Here is a 21,798-nt window from a genome sequence, read left to right as displayed (position 1 = left end):
ACCTATAAGCAAAAGGGCAGACAAACAGTTAGCTTTATACAACACTACTGGGACACTACTGCTGCACTACAGAGCAAAATTACTGTTAGCTCAGTTTGAACATGCTGACAACACTGTAGCTCAGTCAAACTGCAATTATTTAAACAAAAACATCTGAAAAACATTTCCATCACAAACACACAATCAAGAACAGTCCAATAACAAATAGTGGTTTTAATGACCTAGGCAGAGCATTTTAAAACAGCTGATTTGATTTACACCTTCTGTTTACAGACTATAATCTAATGCTGGGTTCACACTTATTGCAAAGTTAACACATGCATCACAGTACTTGCTCTTGAATACTAGCAGGATGTTTCTTGCATCAAGCTAATTTTTCATGATTTAAATATTAGGAAAATTTTGCAAAAAAAACTGAAGTGATACAGCACTTGTGTTGTATTCATTTCAATCAAGTTTTTTGCAAACATTCAAAATATTTTTCAACGTTTTTTGAGTTTTACTTAATTTGTGCCGCCCAGTAAAAATTTCCCACTATTTATGCATTTGCAATGACTTGCATGTAATCCACTCACCTGAATAGGTAACTTCACATATGGTATAAGAGCCCCATCCTTTTAAAGACAGCTTCCCCTCTGTTCTCCAGCACAGACAAACAAATTGTGTCTGCAACACGGCCCTTTATAACAAGGGGACAAGGGGAGTCATGACTTGTGCTCCTATACATTCCTTGTTTAACCCCCCCAAAACAAGCCCTCAGTTACAATATTTATTACCTTTAATTCCAGAGTGCAAAAGGCATCTTCAGCATACTTTAGTTTCAGACCAGATCCAAAGTCAGTTGTGAAATCCAGGTGAGGTCCCATGACCACTCGACCCTCCAAGGAATAAGACTAAAAGGGGGAAAGAAGGACTAAATTAGAGGTGTTTGTGAATAATTAAATTTGTTTGTAGAAACAAAGTTGACATTCCATGCTCTGCCTATTAAAAACCAAGCAAACAAACACACATGCCCAGTAAAATTGCTAATAAAAATAAAAACTATAGTTTAAAAAAATCTTTGTCTAATATTTACTACTATTGGAGGTACTGGTGGAACTTCTGGAAGAAGAAAAAGAGTTTGTACAAGAAACTGCTCACAACAAATCTGTGAAAAACCTGACATTTAAAAATCTAATAAAAATGAGGAAGGCATCAACATTACCTTTAATAATCAAGCAAGGGTTGATTGGTAGCATCAGTGTTTCAACATCAGTGGCTGTGGCTGCAAAAAAATATGAATATAATAAGAGTAGAATAAGACTCAACCTAACACACGCACACACACACACACATAATCTATATATATATATATATATATATATATATATATATATATATATATATATATATATATATATATATATATATATATAGGTTTAGATTGTGATAATGAATTTAGGTTATATTTGTGTGCTCAGAATTAACACTCACCTCACACTTCAGCTATTATCAGGTACACCTGAACACCAAAAAATAAAATCTACAGTTAGTGACAATATACAATTAGTTCTCATTAGTAAATGTTAGCAATGCATTAACACCAGTGAGAAATATACAATAAGTACTGTGTTAGTGTTAGTTTAAAAGAATACAACTGAATTGTATTATAAGCCTCATTTAATAAAACAGACTTGTTTCATAATGAGTTTAGTTTATTTAACTAACTTAACGTTAACGTTACAGTGAACAAAATTAACGTACATGATGGTGACTAACCGTAACGTTAACTTAAGTGAAGGTCAGAGCTTACCTTAACGTTATAGTCATTTCACCTTTACTTCAGTCTTGTACTGAAACAGAAAATGCAGTTAACAAGAAGTTAATTAAAGAAAATTCCCTTTCTTTTTTCAGGAAATAACGTTAACGTTATGCTAATACCTCAGAAAACACTACAAGCACCATCTGGCGTTGTTAATTTCTTGTTTTAAAAAAAAGGCGGGCTTAAACCCTGTACGTGCGAGTACAACTAAAGTACTCGGTAAATTCCTGTTAAGTGACATGCACTATACAGAAATACACATACAACAATCATTTAACGGACAAAAGTCATATTTTAACACTTACCGAGGATGAATCCGTTGGGTGAAGAGACGACGCAGGCGTTTGTGGTGATGGCGCTTGTTGCGGTCGAGTCGAGTCAGTTCTGTTCAATGAATCGGCTCCTTTAAGTGAACAGTAAAGAGTCGAATTCGGCTCCTTTAAGTGAACAGTAAAGAGTCGAATTCGCCTGAAAACGATTCCTTTTAGTATAATATTGTAAGACGCAGACATATAATTCATTAATATTTCATCATATTGCTTGGTCCGTGTACTGCTTGTACACGAATTGCTTGTTGATGACTATGAGCTTATGAACACGTCTGATAAAATATCTGAATCTGATTCAATGTCACACGAGTCCTGAACCGAAGCAGTGCAAAAGTAATATATTGATTGAAATATAAAGTTAATTATTTTCTTCGCCATTCAAAATATTACATATCTCTGACTTTAACAATAAGAATAAAGTTCGTTTGGAGTGTATTGAGAATTATTATTTTTACCTCCCAGGATTCATTTCGCACCAAGCTGCATCAAGCTGTAATGGTGGATGAGAAGGCGCATACTATTATAAATATTGCTTTTAATATGTAATGAAATAAAGTTTTAACACTTTTTCATGCGAGAATGTAGTTCTTCAAAATCAAATCTGTGGATTGTTAGTAAAGATTGTGTGTAATTTTAAGTGTGTTTTGCGGGTAGCGGAGATCTATGACCTCCAGGCGGTAACGGCGCTCATTGATCATGTATCCGCCGAGAGGCGCCTGTCTTCAGGCTAGACATTGGGACAATTACCCTGTCTTCGATGGCTCTATATGCGTCCGAAAATGAAGTTTTAACTGTTTTTCATGCTAGAATGTAGTTGTTTAAAACTCTAATCTGTGGTTTATATATATATATATATATATATATATATATATATATATATATATATATATATATATATATATATATATATATATATATATATATATATATTCTGAGATTAGTGACCTCCAGGCGATGACAGGTGCCCAATACTCATGAAACCGTCTAAAGCAGACATTTCCCTTGACATTGAAATAATTGTTGGCTGTTTAACAATCTTTGGTTTCATTAATTAATTACTTTTTATTCCAGTTTATTATGTTTTGGCTAAGCACACAGTTATGTTCATTAAATATTATTTCCTATTCTATGTTAACTGTATAAAATTAAATAAAGGTGCAGTACAACCAAAAAGATGTTGGTAACCAAATCGTTTTGGGGGCTATAACATTGTTATTATCTGTTAAAAGTTCATTTGTATTAATTTCTACGTTGAGTTAAAAAAAGGTTTAAATTTCTATAACTAACGTGCAAAAGATATAGCCCTTTTCACAGTAATTTGCTGTAATCATGCTACCTGCCGTAATTTCACAATAAAATTATGAATACAACATATTACTGTGAATTTTTCAGTTAAATACTGTGAAGGGATACTAATGTAATTTACTGTGAAAAATTACAGTAACTTGTTGTGAAAACCTGGAAATTTTTTACAGTGTAGGTATAAATATCCAATTTTTATCTAAACAATTTTTAATATGTGAGAAATTTAAGGCAATTTTTGTAAAATTCAATGACTGAGTGGCCTAAATGTTTTATTAAAGGTCTGTTGTGTACATTTGAATAACAGCGATGGGTAAAATTGCCCTCATGGTCGTTCTAGTGTTAATACAAATGATACAACAGGAAACTTAAAAACCTTTGCAACTCTGAGATGAGCTTTGAAAAACAGGATAAAATAAATAAATCATTTTTAAGATGGCAGCACTTTCATACGCAAATTTCGATTATAAACAAAAGTATAGAAACTCCAATCCTGGTTAAAATATAAAGTAGAAAAGATGCATAAGCACAACTTAAGAAATTGGAAAAAAATGTTGGTCGAGAATTGTTTTTGGAATAAAAATGTGACATCCAAAATTGGAATTATGAAGTCCTTTAAGACTCCCACCCCTACCACACAGACTATTTATTTGATAGCGCTGTTTTACATGATCACTTTTTTTTACCACCAAATAGCACTGTGAAATCCAAAGAATTCAAGTTCATTATTCATTTTACAAGTCTAATGTCAATGAAACTATCATTCACCACAACTCTGATGAGTAAAACATCAAACAAGGCAAAGAGAACAAAATCGTCACTTCCTGATTAACTGGCATGAAATGTCAAAACTAAAAAAGAAATTTGCTGCGGTAGGAGAAGCTGTATGAATCTTTTCTGTATTTAATAAATGACTCTGCCTCAGAAAACAAATGCCAACATGCAATGAAGATGTGATTGCGTTTGAAGTTGTGAGACGTGGAGCACAGACGCTCTTGATTCTGGAGGTCATTAATAATATGCGCTCAGCCTGCTGGTTTGTCCATTTACACACAATTTTATCATCACATGATATCACATGAAATCACATGACTTTTTTAATGCACATACTGGAATTTGTTTGGTAAAACTGTTTTCAAGAGTTCCCACTTAGATATGCTTGGCACTTATAGCAGGTTTGGCATGCTGTCCCGGGAGAGAACCCTGAGCTCGGAGATATTTGAGCCCAGGGCTCCCGCCTGGTCTAGAAGCATATCAGGAGAACCGAGATCAGGTAGGTCTCGATCGCTCCCCCTTTAGAAGGGGAGAAAAAGGAGGAGATGGGGTGGAAGGGGGGATTCTTCCAAAACGAAGATAGTGCAATAAGGAGAAAGTGATCCATTTATATTGAGCTAGGATCATTCTGATTGGATTATTACTGATTACGGATGAGTGGCCAGCGGTGCACAATCATATCACGTGCTCCTCTCGAAATTAGTTTATGAGACTTCACTTAATCATAGTTTATGTGCATCTTTTATTATCGAACAAAACATTTCTCCTACTCCATTATGTGCAGATATTTTAATGCGCATTTTCAAAACTTATGTGCATCATTCTGTTTCCATCAACCATTTTTTTTTATGCGCATATCCAAAATGCAAGAAAAAACAGGTGGATGGATTGCTAATGATTTGCTCCAAATAAAAATGTAAAGGAGCATATGACTGGAGTAATTTGCTCCCCCTATTTATGAGTTAGCACACAGTTGAACAGTAAAATTGCTATTAATCCACATGATGCAACAGGAAACCTTTCCAACTCTGAGAGGAGCTTTGAAAAACAGGATGTTGGTTTACAGAAACATTGCAAAACTTGTACTCCAATTGTTGACAGTTCTGTCAGATTCACGGCTTTGCTATTTTTGCCATTCCTTGGCAATGTCGATAGATGCGCTGTAGGTGTGAAACTTGAAACTCATTTCCATTTAGATTTAAATTGTAGCCAAGCAACTTCAGCAAGCAACACCCAGTTGAGTTCTCCTAATAATTTACATATCAAGGTTATATAAGCAGCGTACATACTTTTTTGCACAGCAATCAAAGCAGCAGTGCAAAAAACCCAACAGAGCTATAGATGGTTTGTTGTATCGGTTGAACGATTTCAGCCCCAATTGTCAGACTTAGTTAGAAACAGAAAAAGTTTAGGTAAAAGTCCAATATATGTTATTCACGCAAGAAAAGTTCTTTGCATTCAGGTCTAGTGGAGTTCAACGATTTCTGTTTGTCCTCAACCAGTGATGGGACATGCATTAAGGACCACCCTGCAGCGCCATCACACATTTCACCCTGGAAAACCTGCATCTGACCTGTATGAATATTACAACAAGCACATCTCCCTTCTCTATAATTCACAGTTCAACTCTGTCAATCTGCCTTTGAATATCATTACTGAGCTTAGGCATGAATGAAGTTGATTTTTAATTCCCTTTATGCAGACTGTGCATTAAATGTGTTGTGACACTGAACGCCAATGGACAGTCGAAGGTCAGCATTAGAAATTACAGCTAAAACAAGAGACTTTCATTGTTATTCACACATAAGAAACAAATAACGAAAATGCTTAGAGGGTGTTAATTACAATGCTGTAAATTTAATATAAAAAATTATTCTGCAATTTATTATCAATAATACATTATTGGTGGTGCTGGTGGTGGTGGGTGTCAATTGATTTAAATAACACAATCAAGGTATTGAAGACATTAAAGACTGTCAATTTATATTTGCATAACCCACTTAACGTTTATGATATGAGAAACCATTTACTCAATTTAAAAAAAAAAACTTAAAATATAAACAAGCTCTATGAGACATGGCAACCTATGATCACATATTTTGAAAAAAATGAAGACTCTCCATTTTAAAACACCAGCCATAGGATTATTTATCAATATTTGGACTCTTTAGGATTCTCGGAAGCTATGGAAATTAAAAATGAAAAACAGAAAATACATTAGGACCATTGTTATTTGTTTTACATCCCTCAAAATTATCTATTCTTTATATTAATCAGTTAACGTAAAGTCATCATTGAATTGATATCATTGAACAGTTATGAAATAGTTTAACAACAAGCAGGAAATATTCATGGGTCAATGACAGCACCACACTGAAATGGTCTATATTGTTTGGTCTCAAATTGATGTAGAAGATCACTATAAATATGTCACATTATTAATTTGTATTATCATGTAGGTATTTATTTATTTGTATTACTTTTACAATTGATATTGTCTAATTGTAGATGTATACTATAAAAATAAATACTATAAAATAATATTGTTATTTTTTATCTTATTATTATTATTTTTAATCCATTTTGCTTTATTATATTTTTATCTATTTCTTTTGGAATGTTATTTTAATTAAACTTAAAGTTGATTTATTTTGGTGGCAAGAATCACTATAGGAAAAAATAAATAAACGGGGCTGTTAATTCTGACTTCAACTGTGTGTGTATGTATGTACTGTATATACACACATACATACATACATACATATATATATATATATATATATATATATATATATATATATATATATATATATATATATATATATATATATATATATATATATATATATACTTCCGATACTGTATTGTGGCTGGAAGGGCATGTGCTGCATAAAACATGCTAGTTAGCAGTTCATTCCCTCGTAGCAACCCATGATAAATAAGGGACTAAGGCGATGGAAAATTAATAGTATATTTTTTAGAACTTAACAAAAATCTTTATAGACAGTATACAAAAATGAAATTGAGATTAATGTCTGTATTTATTGATTTATATGAGATATATATATATATATATTTATTTATTTATATATATATATGACTTTTGTGTTTTTATTAAATAGGAGTTGCTAAACATATTGGACATGCACAGATAGATAGCATTTTGATTGAATGTAGTGGGCTGCTCTGGCCAAAAATGCCAGGGCCGATTTTATTGTTTTTGTTTTTGTTTTGTTTTACATGTATAACCATTACTGCACATCAAACATACCCAACTGGTTCCAAGAGACACATAAAAATAACAAAGGCAGTGCGGGTGTTTGTTGCTAAAGATTTGCAGCCATTCTCAGTGATTGGAGTTGTGGGCTTTTGTCATTTTATAAAAGCACTAGATCCGCGTTACAGACTACAGTCCCACATTTTTTCAGCACTGAGAAAATTAAGATGTTTTTTTTTATGTTTACTGAAGTACAAATATGTTTATTTGAAATAGCCAGTTTATCTTTGTTAACTACATGTGTGTTTATTTTCAAAATGTAGGATTTTATGTGTTCACCAGTTTGTATATGGGCTACTAACAGCTGTGAGATTTCAGTGTTAATTTTTTTTTTTCAATACACTAAGAACTAGTGTAGTTTTCTTGGCTTTTACTGTAAGTAAAACAAAAGGAGCATTGCAATAAATCATTTTTACTTTTTTCTCCTTAACGTCTTATTGTTCCTATTGCCTATAGAATAAAAAAAAAAACACATGTCAAGCCATGAGAACCGAACCGTTAAAAAACCGAGATATGTATTGAACCATAAGCGAACTGTATTGTTGCATCCCTAATATATACACACACACACACACACACACACACACACACACACACACACACACACACACACACACACACATATACATATATATATATATATATATATACATATATATATATATATATATATATATATATATATATATATATATATATATATATATATAAATAGATATAAGTATATATATATATATATATATATATATATATATATATATATATATATATATATATATGTATGTGTGTATATATATATATATATATATATATATATATATATATATATATATATATATATATATGTATATGTATATATATATATATATATGTATGATGTATGTGTATGTATATATATATATATATATATATATATATATATATATATATATATATATACATACATATATGATAAGCAGAGGCTGAAATCGATAAGGAGTCAAATTCTGGCTAAAGCCCAGACCGTTTTTTTTGTTTTGTTTTTTTTTGTAATCTGAAACTGACGAATAACTTCTGCTTTCTGTATATACCTATATATATATATATATATATATATATATATATATATATATATATATATATATATATATATATACATATATATATATATATATATATATATATATATATATATATATATATATATATATATATATACACATACATATATATATATACACATACATATATATATATATATATATATATATGTATATATATATATATATATATATATATATATATATACATATATACATATATATATACATATATATATATATATATATATATATATATATATATATATATATATATATATATATATATATATATATATATATATATATATATATATATATATAAACAAGCAGAAGTTATTCGTCAGTTTCAGATTACACAAAAAAAAAAAAAAACGGTCTGGGCTTTAGCCAGAATTTGACTCCTTATCGATTTCAGCCTCTGCTTATCAAATTGAAGTGCAAACAGATAAACAAAAACAGACCCAACTATCACAAACAAATTTCGTTCTGTCTCTTTCTCGCTCGGTCTTGCTAAGTATTCATTGCAGTCCATCTGGACAGCATCCCAAAAGCCCCTTCCTCAAACAGCCCATGGCGTCCTGTATGATGGCATGCAGAAGTGAGAGGACGAGAGACGGGAGAAGGAAAAAAAAAGACACAAAAAAAAAAACAAGAAAATTCCAGTCTACTTTCCCTCAGGTGTTCATGGGAATCTTTATTGGTGTGTTAAAAAACATAAAACAGCCTGAGGTTTTCCAGAGAGTATCTATGCTGTATGGGGGTTTTCTCTCAAATTCATAGCTCTCGTGAGGTGTATCAACACAAGGACACAACACAACTCTAGCCAGAAGCTAATGTCAGGAATTTGTAAATAATTAACATTTTAATATTTAATCATAATTTTAATTCACTGGTGATTTTAAATGAAAAAATAAATAAATAAATCGCAAAGAGCTGTCAAACTACTTTTTTTTGTTTTGGAAAAAACACACATGCCTGTGGTTTTCCAAATAAAAAAAACCTGAAGGACCTGATCAGCTAAATTAGGTTTGTTTAATTAAAGTTGAACTCTACGGGGCTGTGGCTCAGACATTCCTGCCAAAGTATGTGAAAGTTTCGTTATGCGTTTAATATACTGAAGTCCTAAGTGTGTCTAATTGTCATGTGATCTTTGGCGTCAGTTGTGTCCCTTTACTTGCATGCACAAATCCTCTCCTTTTGCAGCATGGGATAGTAAAGTATCCCTCAAATGTGCACTTAAGGGTCATGTGGGTACTTCTCACCAACTGTTTTATAAGTACTATAAAATCAGTCTGGTGCTCATCTGTCATAATGTTTTTCACCAGTACAGTACATAGTATCTATATTTGAGTCTATAATCCACCTTTGGTTTCCTTATAATAGGGTTTAGTGGAGATTTTCTATTTTCATGTAGGGAATAACCTTAACTTTTGAAATGAGAAACTGTAGTATGAGATGACGTAAATAAAACGATTGGTGCATTTGGGCGAAAGTGACAAACCACATGCTTTACATGTTTATATCAGTTTTATATCTTCTAAATGCACATTTTGTCATTGTTTTGGGACACACTAGCTTATAGATAACCAAAAAAATAATAAAAAAATAAAAATTAAAGCTGATACAAACATCTAGATTTTGTCCAACAACATAAACAGAACAGACCAATCGTATTCGTCAGTCACACAACATTTGTATTTAGATACTTATTAATAAAATATTCAATATGTTTGTCTAAACTGTTACATTTTTTATTATAATTTTATTTTTATTATTATTTAGCAAATTTATTCTTGCCAGTGTAACTAAATTTTTTTGCAAGTTGAGCTTGATAACAAATGGTAAATGATGACGTTCTGTCGTGTTTGAGATACACTGCTGAACACACACACAAAGTGAAAAAAATCAGAGATGTTTGTTTGAACTGTGTGCTGAACAAACCATTTATTTGATAGTGCCTCTTTCCATGACCACTAAATAGGACTGTAAATTCTAAAGTATTCAATGAAAGCCAACGAAATGGTGCAGTTATTCACCACAACACTTATGGAAAACAGCTATAACAGCTAAAACAGCAGGAGTATCTAAAACTTTTGTGTAAGTTACGGTAAAGGGGATTTCTATGTATTAATATTACACAGCTGTCTGAAATACTTGATTTTGATTGGTCAGTCATGACATTGCAAGGAATGTTATTCCTAGATAACTAATAACACAGGCTCATCTGGGAGCTTACTAATCTAGCAATAAAACTAGGCTAATCTTGACCATCAGTGATTATGTTTGTATCCAAATGCATATGCTTGTCTGTAATCCTGGTGTTTTTTTGTGAGTGAATAATATGTAGGTTAGTGTATGCTCTATTCCACAGACTTCCATGCGCTTCCATGAACTGTATATGCTCCATTCTCTTCGTGTCAAGCTGGCAATAAGCCTGTCAGGTTTTATTCTATGATAACAAATGCCTGAGTGTACTTTATCGCTTACTTAAAGTACACATGTGGAGCAGTAAGGTCAGGGGTCACCAACCCTGTTCCTGAAGAGCTAACTTCCTGCAGAATTCAGTCCCAACCCTGATCAAACACACCTGAACCAATTAATAATACCTAAAGCAGCACTTGATAATTACAAACAGGTGTGTTTGGTCAGGGTTGCAACTGAAATGTGCAGGAAGGTAGATCTCCAGGAACAGGGTTGGTGACCCATGCCTTAGGTGTTTCCCATTACTGGGTAGCAGCTGGAAGGGCATCCGCTGTGTAAAACATATGCTGGATAAGTTGGCGGTTCATTCCACTGTGGCATATTGATGAATAAAGGGACTAAGCCGAAGGAAAATGAATGATTGAATGATGCTAGTTTACAACTTAAAGTGTAATTTAAAAACTTAACAAGGTTAATTAGGTTAACTAGGCAAGTTTGGGTAATCAGTCATGTCATAGACAGTTGGAAAAACATACTACTTAAGGGAGCCTAATAATATTGCTCTTAAAATGGCTTTTTAAACATTAAAAAACTGCTTTCATTCTACCTAAAATAAAACAAATATGACTTTCTCCAGAAGAAAAAATATTACAGGAAATACTGTGAAAAATGCCTTGCTCTGTTAAAAATAATTTGTGAAATATTTGAAAAAGGAAAAAAAAATTTACTTCATCTGCAGCTTTTACATATAAAGACATCCGTTATCATTATACTGGACAAACTGCCCATATCAGACCATCCTTACTTTTTATTATAACAAATATATCATATATTGTAATACTTCTCAAAATTGTGGCCAAACACTGTCAGTGGTTATGCTTCTAAAATAGGCAAGTCTAACGGCTGATGAGATGCAATATGTAATATCTAGCTACGGGAACTACATCTGCCCACACATCCCCTCAAGAATTCAGTAATATTGCCTCACAACACTGTGAAAGTGAAGCTATTAGAGCTGTGTCTAGCGGCAGCAAGCCAAAGTGTTGGACTCTTCTAATCTAACACATTACAGTGATTTTCAGCAGGCCGTTGGAGCCACCTGTGTCAGAGCGCTGCGACTCCAAATGCATGAAAATGTCTCCAGATTACAGACCGTCATTCATTAATTATGCGGTTCAGTGCAAACGGGGAAATGCAAGTATACCTGCATTGACTTCAGGGTGTGTGGAAGCTTGAGTATTTTTGTGGTCTTGTGATTTCAGTGTTTATATCGATTCAAAGTTTCTTCAGGATCTCTGCAAATAAACTGAAGGTGGAAAAAATGACTCTTGCCAAAAGGAAAGAGGCCAAAAGCAATGACATGCTCACTGGACAGCAGAATAAGACCTATGTCATTAACATAATGGGAATCTGATTTACAAGTCTATAGTTTGTAGCCAAGATTTACACTCCAATAAAACAAAGTGTGCTGTGGAGTGGGCACACACACACATACATTTCAGTTGGGAATGTGCACACACACAGGGTATTGGGAGCTTGACATGGTAGCTTGTAATTGAACAGGACACAAAGGTTGTGGCCAAAAATCTTAAATGCATTGGAGAAAAACCTGAAACATGATTTCACAGCCAAAATAACCTTCCTCTGCCTTTGCCTCTGCTGTTTTTCTTTTGCTCCTCCATTGTCAATAGTGAAGCGATGTATAAAGCACTGCTCACAGACGTCCTTTTCTAAACAAGCAATTTTCTGTTGGTCAGTGCGGCGAATTCATGTGACTAACTCGAGCGTGATCAAAATCTGCACTGGGAACTTTTTTCGATCTTGCATAAAACTCCCAAACATGTGGATTCCTACACTGAAAAAATCTTGCTGCCATTAATTAAACTTTTCCAGTCATCTCAACTTACATCAATAAAATAGACAAAAATATCATGGAGCCAAATCAGTCTAAAAAAATATATTTAGAAAATAAATTTGATATATACACAATTAAAATTTACAAAACTCAATTAATAAATTCCAAAAATGATTAAAAAACATGCAAATCCAATCCAATCCAATTCATTCATTCATTCATTTATTCATTCATTCATTCATTCTTTCTTTCTTTCATTCTCTTTACGGCTTAGTCCCTTTATTAAACAGGGGTCATGAACCAACAACTTATCCAGCATATGTTTTACGCAGCAGATGCCCTACCAGCTGCAACCCATTACTGGGAAACATCCATACACACTAATTTTACACGCATACACTGCAGACAATTTAGCTTACCCAATTCACATACAGTGCATGTCTTTGGACTTGTGGGGGAAACCCACACGAATATGGGGAGAACAAGCAAACTTCACACTGAAATGACAACTGACCCAGCCAGAGCTCAAACTAGTGACCTTCTTGTTGTGAGGTGACAACGCTACCCACTGTGCCATCGCAAATCCAATTCATAAATTCAAAACATGATTTATAAACACACAAATTCAATTCATAAATTAAAAAAAACTATTCAAAAATACACAAAACCTATTTGTAAATTCAAAACATGACTCATAAATACATAAATCCAATTCGTAATTTCAGAACACGATTCAAAAATTCAATTTGTAAATTTAAAACACAATTCAAAAATACACAAATTCAATTCATAAATTCAAAACACAATTTACAATCACGCAAATGTTATTTATTTGGTTAAATTATTAATGATTTTTACTTGTGAGCTTACAAATTGTGTTCATCTGGATTCATAAATATATGTTCAATAACGTAAATAATTAATTGAAACCTGATTAACTTATTAAATTAGATTTTTTTTTATATTATTTGTTACATTGTCAATGGAAAGGCTTTAGTGTTTCATTTTACTATTACATAAAACAAAGAATTGGTTGGTCCATTATTCAACTCTCTTTTCCACTTTTTTCAGGATTTTGTCATGGTATTGAATTTTATGGTATTTTGGTCAGTCGTAATTTTGGTATTGGAACACTAACACTGACACTACAAATATACAACATGTACAAAATATTATAAACCTGTTAACCCTAGGTAAATTATGAGCAATGAGAAACATAAAAGCAAGAAAACCCAAGACTAAGTTTACCTATTGGGTTTATAATGATCTATGGTCACATATTTTAAGTGTGAAAAATCCATTCAGCATATAAATTATACAGTACTTCTCTAAAGTAAAATTACTGAAGTAATTATAATTATTTTGACCATATGACCACCGGGTTCCCACTCTTAGTCAAATGTCAAATTCCCTGACTTTTACCGACTACAATGCTGAATTTGCATAGCTTAATATGAACAGAAAAACAAGGCGATGCTGGGCTTTGCATATCAAAATAGTTTAAGCTTGAATACAATTTGTTTATGAGCTTAATAGCCATTAGGAGAGTAATGGATCATTTACCTCAAATTTGTAAAAGCAATTAAAAGAAATAAAAGCTCCCAATCTCTAAAGTGGTCATTTTGTCACAAAAGCTGTTGAAATCAATATGTTCCTATGATTTTGTGTTGGTTAAGAGGTACAGCTTGATGATTGCATTTGACTGTGCAGAAAATCATAACCACGAAAATATTGTGACAAAAAACAAACATTTTAAGTGACAAAGTCCTTGATATTCCATAACTTCCATGACTTTCAAAGTCTGGAAGGATGAAATTGATTGATGCGATCCAAGACAAGAATGCGATCATGTCAAGATGTCCATAATCTTAGCCTGAGTAGATGCTGTGGCGGTCATGGAAGAGCGGAGAGCATGAAAGATCCCAGTGACAGACACGTCTTCGCATTGATCCCATGGGCCAGCCTAAACACCCGCCGGTGAACTACTCACACCTGCTGTATCTCCAAGATGGACATCTAATGTTTTAAAACCTCTGGATCCCAGACTGCAGCTCTGTATGAGAAGTTTGGCTAAAGTAGAAATGGTTGTGCCCAACTGAGCCTGGTTTCTCTGAAGATTTTTCTTTCACTTTCGTCAATTGGTGAAGTTTGTTCCTCATCACTGTCGCCAATGGCTTGCTTGGTTTGAGACTTTTGGAGCTACGCATGGATGGATTTGCTCTTCAGTGTTTTGACTTTAAGCAGTGAAAATTAATTGACACTGAACTGAACTGAACTAAACTTCAACTCTGAAAACTGAACTGACACTGTTTAAATTAACTAGAACTTCTATCTTAAACTGCTTTGACACAATCTACATTGTAAAAGCGCTATAGAAATAAACATTCATTAAATTGGAATTGACCTTTAAAAATTTCATGATATTCAGAAAATCCATGACCAGTGGGAATCCTATTAAACTCTTTTTAACACCAGATGTTTAAAAAAAAACATGTATACAGAGAGAGAGAGTTAGAGAGAGAAAGAGAGAGAGAAACCCAAATAAAAAGGATAACCTCACACTTTCCCTATATGGTTCCACCTGCCCTTCAAACCAAGCCTTAGAAGTGCTTAGAAGTGTTGACTAAGTGATATACTCAAAGTTAACCAGTTTTTAAAGTAGCACCTTCCTTTTGATGTTATGGCAGCTATTGATCTGCATGAATGTGACGATGTACGTGAAATGAAAATTTCACCGGTTATTAGCAGCTGACCGCAGAGATTTGATCTACACGGCAGCATCGCTCTGAAACACGGGTCAGAATGAAATACTGAGAGGATGAAGAGAGAGAATCGCCTGTTGGTGGAGCCTCAGGGCCTTATTAAAGAGTCTAACATCTCAAGGTCGCTGGCTCAGAGTGAGCTGGAGAGCTGCAGGGCAACAGAGGCCACAGGTAACGGCTATTACATCACTCAACAAGCGCAATAATCCTCACAAATCACAGAATGATTGCGAATCAACGAACTGGTGATTGCTAAAGTATGCGGAAATAAAGCTTACAGATTATTTCAGGTCGGTATGGGTCGCTGAGGCAAAAGTTTGCTCCCAAACAAAAAAACTGCTTCGATATTATATTTACAGTTGTCGCAGGATTCCCCCTCATGTTATTTTTTGTTTCGAATATTTCCTAAATGATGTTTAACAGTGCAAGCAATTTGTCACAGTATTTCCTATATATTTTTATATGAGCTTTGTTGATTGTTTAAATGTGCTCTCTGGACTCTGGTGTAATTTCACTGGTTTGGGACTTCCAAAATTAAATGTAAAACTTTTTAAAGATACCTAAAGGATGTATTATAACAGATAATTCACCTAAAACAAACAACAACAAAAAATCAGTCATTTACTCTCCCTTAACTTGTTCCAAACTGGTTTAAATTTCTTTCTTCTCCTACAAAAGAAGATCATTTGAGAAAAAGGAAAAGAAAACAGGAAACAATTGACTTCCACATTATTTATTTTTCCTACCACACTATAAAACCCAACAGTCAACATTATTAAATGAAATGAGGGAAGTTAACTCAAAATTTACTGTAAGTTAATTCTGCTAATTTAAAAAGAGTTTTGAACTCAGTGTTGAAGGTAAAGAGTTTATTAAATACCTCATTATTTCACTTTCAAGTTCACTGTACTCATATAGATTAGTCTTTGAACTCAAATGATTTGTAGTAATCGGTTTCCTCAAATAGTTTGAGTTGCTTTAAATTATTGGGTTTTACAGTACTAAGTTGGTTTGAGTTCTCTTTATTTATTGGGTTTTACTGTGCTTAAATTGCTTCATTTACTTAAATGTATTAAGTTCACAGTACTCATTGGGATTACTTTTTGAACTTAAATGGTGTGTTGCAATAGGTTTTTTCAAACAGTCTGAGTTAACTTAACATTTTGGGTTTTACAGTGTATGAATGTCAATGATAACCATTTTCCAGCTATCTTCAAAATATCTTTTTTGTGTGTGATCAACAGAAGAATGGTCAAGTAAATATAGTGTCGATTTAGATTTTTGGGTGAGCTTTCTCTAGTGCCCTTGTTTTGATTTTTTAAAGTGCCCTTCTGTTGTTAGGAGCTCTTACGAGCCAATTGGGCCCATGGTAAGCTTTGATTTGGCCCTCCATCCCATTTGAGAAGAGAGAATGAATGATAGAGATGGTTTAGTGATTGTCATTTCAAATGTAATTTAACCTTTTTATTTGTTTGTTGTATTGTTAAGCTACAAAAAGCTAACTGAAATGAAATATTTCAATTCAAATGGTGTAATTTAATCAGATTTAATTTAAAATGTACATATTGTCACCATAGAGGACTTTGGTGAGCAAAGGCATTCTGCTTGACTAGTGTATTCAGCACTGAACTCCACAGTGCTATAAATGTGATTGTTTTCATCGTAATAAGCTATCATAAAAAGCTGTACAGCATTAGTTAATACTCTTTAAAGCAGGGGTCACCAATCTCGGTCCTGGAGGGCCGGTGTCCCTGCAGGGTTTAGCTCCAACTTGCCTCAACATATCTGCCTGGATGATTCAAGTATACCTAGTAAGACCTTGATTAGCTTGTTCAGGTGTGTTTGATTAGAGTTGGAGCTAAAATCTGCAGGACACCGGCCCTCTAGGAACAAGTTTGGTGACCACTGCTTTAAAGTAAGGTTTTCTATGTATTTTTTAAATATTAGGAAATAAATTAGAAAATTACCCATGCCAACTTTAATATAAAAAAGTTTTAAATATTTATCTTCGTCCTTTAGCTATCAATGATACTTGGTTTTTGGCTCTTTATACGAAAAAGTTTGGATACCCCTGGTTTAAATTCATCCAAGGTCAATTTTTTTTTTTTTATAATATACATTAAAAATCATAAAATTTGTCAGAACTTCCCAAAAGGTTCATTTGATTCCTTTCAGGAGCCTTCTCTTCTCCGATTGGTCAGATTAACATACCACCCATTACTATACGTGACAGCATAATTCCTTCTTTCAGGTCTTGTAAGACTGCAGTGATTTTATTACATTAATTCAAGCTAAAAGACAATGATGAAACATTGAAAGAACGAGTTGAACAACCCCAAACAACATATTGTAATATTGCTTTTATTTGGTTTGTGGTACATCATGATATCTTATAGAGCAGGGGTGTCCAAACTCGGTTCTGGGAGGCCGGTGTCCTATAGAGTTTAGCTTCAACCCTAATCAAACACACCTGAACCAGCTAATCAAGCCTCTAGATATCCTAGCAGGTGTGTTAAAGCAAGTTGGAGCTAAACTCAGCAGGACACCAGCCCTCCATGGCCGAGTTTGGAGACCTCTGTTATAGAACAAGAGTTTGAATTCTCTCTGTGCTCCCCAGCGTCTTCCATAACTAGGTGACCATCAACCGTTTTCTTAGAGGATAACAAACGGACAAGCCATTGCTGCAGCCCCAATACTTCTGAAGTTTATGGAGAAAAGTAAAAAGCGCTGCAGTGTTTGGATGCGCTGTCTTTGTCTGAGGTAATTGTTCTACCATTGCTGAAATATGTTTATTCCATACAAAGTGTGAAGCAGATTGGTTAGTTCTACATACGTGAATCATGGTGCGCTTGCAGCTTCTGGAAAGTTCGGATGTTTTTCCAAGTAGGTGCGACTTAAATCGCGCCTCTATTGGAAATGACAAACTCACACCCTAAGCTTTTGGCATTGCTTCCAAGGCACGCACTCAGCAGCCACATTTCAATACAACTGTAGCGCTTCAAGTAATGATGTAATAAATAGTGTATGGTCAATAAATACAGATTTTAAATAAAATAACCATTTTTATTTACCCAGCCTTGCATAAAAGTCTCTATTTAAACAGGAATGACTACTTTTAAGGGTTCAGAATCACTTCCTATTTCAGGGACAATGGCTTCATTTATCATGCACTTTGACCTTACAAACTTTCACATTCAAAAAAAGCTTCACCACACAGAAAGATGATATTCAAAATAAAAAGCAGTGTGGCACTTGCTACAAAGATTCAATTACAAACAAACAGTCTTAAATTTTCTATTAAATGATGCTATTGAAAAAGCCATAGAAAATAAAAGAACCACTGTTTTCAACATTAATCATTATAAGCAACAACTGTCCATACTCGTATGGTTTCTAAAGGGTTATGTGACACTTGGGGAATGTCTCCTAAAAATAACTTTGCAAATCACAATAATAATTTTTCATTCAAAAATACACTACAGTAGAAGGCTCTAATTAATAGTAATTATAATAATAATAATAATTAATTATTAGTATTATTATTATACAAATGTATGATCTGTATAGCCTGGAAAAGCACAAAAGACATATTTTAAAAAAAATAAAGTAAAAAAAAAAAAAATCTTTTCAAAACTTCAGACTAGTATTGTACATTAATCATTCATTGCATGCTGAGATGTTTTTTCCTAAAACAGTTCCCTCACAGCTCTAATCCAGTGTTTTAAATGTCAGAGCATGTCTTTCGGGTACACTTAGATTATAAAGGGTAACACTGATTTTAAATACGATTTAAATCTAATTCCTTGTAAAACCCCAGATGACCTGTTCACGTGCAAACACGACACACACCTCCCAATATGTTTCTGCACTATAGAGCCAGGTCAGTCTCAAAAATAATACATTTACAAATTGAAAACCCAAACACACAGAGCACACAGCATATTTACATTTACATTTACAAAATCCAATTTGTAAACACACGTTTTGTGAACTCACAAGTAAAAATCATAAATATTTTGCCCCAAATGAATTGGATTTGCGTATTTTTGAATCGTGTTTTAAACATACGAATTGGATTTGTGCATTTTTGAATCGTGTTTTAAATTTACAGATTGGATTTGTGCACTATTGAATCTTGTTTTGAACTTACTAAATAGACTTGTGAATTTATGAACCATGTTTTGAACCAACAAACAGAATTTGCATATTTTTGAATCGTGTTTTGAATTAACGAATTTGATTTGTGTATTTTTTAATGGTGTTTTGAATTTACGAATTGGATTAGTGTATTTCTGAATCGTGTTTTAAATTTACAAAATTTACAAATTGGATTTGCATATTTTTGAACCGTGTTTTGAATTTACAAATTGGATTTGCATATTTTTGAACCGTGTTTTGAATTTACAAATTGGATTAGCATTTTTTTTAATCGTGTTTTGAATTTATGAATTAAATTTGCATGTTTTTAAATAATGTTTTGAATTAACGAATTTGATTAGTGTATTTTTAATAATGTTTTACATTTTACTAATTGGATTTGCATATTTTTGAATCGTGTTTTAAATTTGCAAATTGGATTTGCACATTTTTGAATCGTGTTTTAAATTTATAAAAATCAGATTTGTGTATTTATGAACTTTGTTTTGAATTTATGAATTGAATTTGCATACTTTTGAATCATGTTTTGAATTTACAAATTAAATTAGCGTATTTTTGAATCATGTTTTGAACTTACGAATTGGATTTGCGTATTTTTGAATCGTGTTTTGAACTTACGAATTGGATTTGTGCATTTTTGAATCGTGTTTAAATTTTCAAATTGGATTTGTGTATTATTAAATCATGTTTTGAACTTATAATTGGGATTTGGACATTTTTAAATCAGGTTTTAAATTGACAAATTAGACTTGTGAAATTATGAACTGTGTTTTTAACTTACGAATTGGATTTGTGTATTTATGAATCCTGTTTTAAACTCACAAATTTGATTTGCATATTTTTTAAATCACTTTTTTTAAATTACATATTGGATTTTGTAAATCTGAATTGTGCATGCATAAATTTTATTTTATAACTGTATTATTTTTTAGACTGATCTAGTTCCATACAGCACTGTTGAATATTTTGTGCAGCTGAACTGAGAGCTGTTGAAAGCTCTTGACCACACGCCTCCTTAAGCAAATGTTCCATATAACTTCACACACTCTGAATCAATGCAAAGAGGCACAAACAGAGTGAGAGAAGCAAGGCTAAACACTTCTACAGCTAAAAGTGCTTCATAGAGTCAGGGACAAGTAAGAGAAAGCAGGCACAGAACAATCAAGGCCAGCTCTGTCTTATGTGCTTTACACACAGAATACTAATGCAGAAGGAAACCAAAGATGCAAAAGTCCTGGATCAAGCTTTAGCCTTTCTATAGGTTATGGGGTGGATTTATTTGCAGAATCTAAAGACGCTTTTAAGATCAGCACGTTTAATGCAGGCTTTAAGTTTGACTGAAAGCATATTCACTCTGTCCTTGTGAAAAAGAAGGATTTGTGCCCTTATGAAGTGTGCTTGTTATGCAAATAATGTACTTTAAAAGAACAGACCTAAACCGATTATATTTATAATTTATTTCAAATGTATCACAGTTTAAATCTGTATTAAATGCAACTTAAGAGTGATCTTTAACTTGTGTAAGCCTATATGCATATGAAAAAAATTAAAGTGGGTTTCATAATTCTGATTTCAATTGTGTTTTTATATTTTTAAACATTTTAAAGGTCAATATTATTAGCCCCTTTAAGCTACATATTTTTTCGATAGTCTACAGAACAAACCATTGTTATACAATAACTTGCCTAACTACCCTAACCTGCCTAGTTAACCTAATTAACCTAGTTAGCCTTTGAATGTCACTTCAAGCTGTATAGAAATGTCCTAAATAATATCCAGTAAAATATTATTTACTGTCATCATGGCAAGGATAAAATAAATCTGTTATTAGAGATGAGTTATTAAAACTATAATGTTTAAAAAAATGAGTAAGAAATATACTGTCAGCAAATATGTACTAACCAACACCAAATGCAATAAAATTCCAAAACTCTTAAACATTATTATTAACTCAATGTTTTCTTCAAAACAACTTTATTTTTAAACAAGTTTAGCTATAAGACAAAAATCAATAAGTTATTGCGTTTTAGTATAAAC

General features: G+C 32.8%; 1 long non-coding RNA gene across 3 annotated transcripts; it reads right to left on the bottom strand.

The window, feature by feature from the left end:
- Positions 1–775: 775 nt before the first annotated feature.
- LOC137496094 (uncharacterized) lies at positions 776–2,137 on the bottom strand. Of its 3 annotated transcripts, none has more exons than XR_012383260.1 (5): positions 2,107–2,137; positions 1,793–1,832; positions 1,474–1,501; positions 1,205–1,264; positions 776–893 (listed from the first exon to the last, which is right to left on the bottom strand). It is a non-coding gene; the product is annotated as an uncharacterized lncRNA (long non-coding RNA). The 3 variants fall into 3 exon arrangements; XR_012383261.1 differs by having other exon boundaries at positions 1,205–1,258; XR_012383262.1 differs by lacking the exon at positions 1,474–1,501 and having other exon boundaries at positions 1,205–1,258.
- Between the last annotated feature and the right edge of the window lie 19,661 nt (positions 2,138–21,798).

The sequence above is a fragment of the Danio rerio genome, chromosome 7 (genome assembly GCF_049306965.1).
Source record: "Danio rerio strain Tuebingen ecotype United States chromosome 7, GRCz12tu, whole genome shotgun sequence".
Lineage (NCBI taxonomy): Eukaryota > Metazoa > Chordata > Actinopteri > Cypriniformes > Danionidae > Danio > Danio rerio.
This window is presented reverse-complemented; position numbering and strand designations above follow the sequence as displayed.